This window comes from Pongo abelii, chromosome 2 (assembly GCF_028885655.2).
Source record: "Pongo abelii isolate AG06213 chromosome 2, NHGRI_mPonAbe1-v2.0_pri, whole genome shotgun sequence".
NCBI lineage: Eukaryota > Metazoa > Chordata > Mammalia > Primates > Hominidae > Pongo > Pongo abelii.
Window position 1 is genome coordinate 182413238 of NC_085928.1, and position 4040 is coordinate 182417277.

The following is a 4040-nucleotide window of genomic DNA, read 5'->3' on the forward strand; positions in this document are numbered from 1 at the left end:
GGCTCACTGCAAGCTCCGCCTCCCACTTTCTTTTTTTTTTTTTTTTTTTTTTTTTTAAAGCATATTGAATGCTTAGAATTTGCCAGGCCGTATCTCAGCACGTCACGCATATTAATCATTTCCTAATAACCCCTACAAGGTGGGTTTTGTTATTATCCCCATTTGAATAAATAAGGCACGGAGACACAGAGAGGATATGACATAACTACCGGAAGCCATTGGTGGCAAGATCTCAATCAGGACATGTCGGTACAATGCTCTGATTATCTCGTCTGCATCCCTGATTACTTATGGTCCAGATATAAACTATTTCTCTTCACTTTCATTTTAACCGGAATTTGAAGTCATTTTATTCTCTCTCAAGTACTTTGGGCTTTGAGGAAAATAAGGGAAACTCGCCACCTGGTGGCTGCTCATAGTGTGTGACAACAAGGTGGCTGCCCCTGTCTGGTTTCAAGGAGAGAGGAGAGAATGTCCCTGCCTTGCTATTCATGCCTCTCAAACAGCTGAGCTGACCTCTTCTGAAGGGCCATTGTCTTTAAAAATCCCTTGCCCTGCCTAGGTCCATTCTGATAAAAATTCGAGTAGCAGTTTTTTCTCTATGCTTCAAATGAGGAGGTTTGATGGGACAGAGTCCAGCGATGAGAGGCCAAGACTCTCTTGAGCTTGTTTCATTGTCAAAAAGATCAGTATTCATGTTCTACAAGAAGGAATCCATAGTTGTCCATAAAATTGTCCTGCAAAAATAGCCAGTCCACAGCTGCTTCCCGTACCTTAGGCTTTAGTTTCTGAAGCACAGGAAGTAACATGCAGGCATCATCCCTTGCTAAAACAATTCATAGAATTAAAATGTTGCAGGTGAATTGAATTTTTGAACATTTAATCGGAATGATCATTTGGGTATCTCGTTTTCTTAAATACTTAATTCGCCCACCACACGGTTTGAAATGTAGGTTTTTCAAGTCTACGTAGGTTCTATTCGTGATCTTCAGTTGCCTGTCAGTGAACAGGTGCCAAGTTAGCTGTATCAGAATCACCTGTGGAAATTAAAACATAAACAAACACAGGAAGATTCCAATTCAGTAGGTCTCTGAGGAAGCCTGGGCATCAGCATTTTTAAATGCTCCCCGGGAGGTACTGAGAAGCAGTGAGCTTAGGGAGCCACTGTACCTGCACCACATTTGCTGACCAGAATGGAAGCAGCAGGTAAAGAATGTTGGTGGTTAACACAAAAATTAGGTACTGTGTTCACTTATCAGGCTGGCAAACAGGAAGACAAATAGTAATATTTCATTCTGGTGATGATGTGGGGACCAGAGCATTCTCATTTTCTGTTGCTAGGTGTGTAATGTGCTGCAAAAGATTAAGGAAGTAATCAGGCAGTTATTTATTTATTTTCATTTTTTTGTAGAGATGGGGTTTCCCTGTGTTGCCCACGCTGGTCTCAAACTTCTGGCCTCAAGTGATCCGCCTGCCTCAGCCTCCCAAAGTGCTTGGATTACAGATATGTGCTGTCTCGCCCAGGCCGGACAGGTATTTTTAACATCTAAAATGTTAAATTGGCCCAGAAATCCCTATTTGGAATCCAGAATGTTGAGATCAATGAGAAAAATGTTTATTGTAGCATTATTTGTAGTGACAAATAATTGGGAACTATCAAATCTTGGAATAAATTATAATCTATTAATTCAATGAGTTATTATTCAGTATTTTAAAAGAACCGATTAAATCTGTATACTTTGATCTGGAAAGGAGTCTATGTACTATTAAAGCAATGAGTTGCTGAGTTTTATACACAACTGCATACGTGTATACCTATATATTTATGTATATATATTTCCATTTGTTAAACAAAAAATTAATTAAGCTGGAATATTGGGAGCAGGGAGAAACATGTGAAAGGACACAGAGTTTTTTGGTTTTTTGGGTTTTTTTTAGATGGTGTCTCACTGGAGATTGTACTGCAACCTCTGCCTCCTGGGTTCAAGTGATTCTCCTGCCTCAGCTACCCAAGTAGCTGGGATTACAGGTGCATCGCCACCATGCCCGTCTAATTTTTGTATTTTTGAAAGAGATGGGGTTTCACCATGTTGGCCAGGCTGGTCTCGGACTCCTGACCTCAAGTGATCCTCCTGCCTCAGTCTCTCAAAGTGCTGGGATTACAGACATGAGCCACCACACCCAGCCAGGACACAGAGTTTTAATATTGGATCCTTCATGATGGGAAGGGAGTGCGGGGATTACAGATTTTTAACATTTTTCTTCATACATTTCTACATTTCACTCATAACAAACAGCATACCTTTCATTTGCAATTTATAAGATCCAATAAAGTTTTTAATAATGTTGGTTGGACCAAAGAGTAGTGTATTACCCCCCTAAATCCCTGTTTTGGCATGCTTACCAACACTATTCAGGTAAGATTTAAACTGCAAAATGATGATGTATGTATAAGGTGTAAAAAAAGATACTACAGAGAACCAGCCCTATGAACCCACATAAAATTAATGAATCCAACCCAATAGTCCCATAAACAGTTTTTGGGTTTTTTTTTTCTTTGGATAAATGTAGAAATAGACTTTTCTGATCTTACAGTGTGAAACTTACATTTGTTTTATCTGAGTTCCTTCCTCAGGAAAGGACCCCCAGGCCTCTCAAACAGTATCAAAGAACTGAGACTCACCACATTATGGCATCAAGACAATGAGACTCCAGGCCCCTCATTCATTATGATTGCTTTCTTACCCCTTTCCAGTTCCTGCTTTCTCACACATAGTTACATTTCTTCCCTGCTATATAAACCCCTACTTTTAGTCACTCTGGGAGATGAATTTGAGACTGATCCCCAATCTCCTCAGCTGTAGCACCTGATTAAGTTTTCTTCCTTGGCAATAATTGTCTCAGTGATTGGCTTTCTGTGCGGCCAGCAGCAGGACCTACACCGAATCCCTGGTGCTTCAGTAACATTAAGAAACAGAACTTTATTGTATGCTTTTGTTTATTCTTTGATTTACCTTTTATTTTTAAAAATTCTTTTATTTTTAATTATTATGGATACAAAATAGTTGCACATACTTATGGGGTACATATGATGTACTGATACAAACATACAATGTATAATGATCAAATAAGGGTAATTAGGATATCCATCACCTCAAACATTTATTATTTGTTTGTGTTAGGAACACTCCAAAAGCACTATTTTAGTTCTTTTGAAAAATACAACAAATTATTGTTAACAATAGTATCCCTATTATGCTATCAAACACTAGATCTTACTCAGAGGGAGTAACTCTACTTTTGTACCCATTAACTATCCCCTCTTTATCCCTTGCTCTCCGCTACCCTTCCCAGCCTCTGGTAACCGTCGTTCTACTCTCTCTTGTCTCCATGAGGTCAATTTTTTCTTTTAATTCCCATACATAAAAGAGAACATATAATATTTGTCTTTCTGTGCCTGGCTTATATCACTTAACAAAATGTCCTCCAGTTCCATCCATGTTGCTGCAAATAACAGAATTTCATACTTTTTTTATGGTTGCATAATGGTCCATTGTGTATGTGTCCCCCATTTTCTTTATCCATTCATCCACTGCTGGGCACCTTGGTTGATTCCATATCTTAGCTATTGTGAATAGTACTGCAATAAACATGGGAATGCCAATATTACTTACCTATTTCCTTTCTTTTGGGTATTTACCAGCAGTAGGATTTCTGAATCTATTTCTAGTTTTTTTTAGAATTCTCCACGTTGTTCTCCATAGTGGTTGTGTTAATTTACATCCCCACCAACAGTATAGGAAGGTTCCTTTTTTCCATATCCTCGCCAGCATCAGTTACTGCCTGTCTTTTTGATACAAGCCATTTTAACTGGGGTAAGATTAGTTCTCATTGTGATTTTGATTTGCATTTCTTTGATGATTAGAAATGTTGAGCATTTTCTTTATATACTTGTTTGTCATCTGTATGTCTTTTTTTGAGAAATGTCCTTTGCCCATTTTAAAATTGCATTATTTGTTTTTTGCTACTGAATGTTTGAG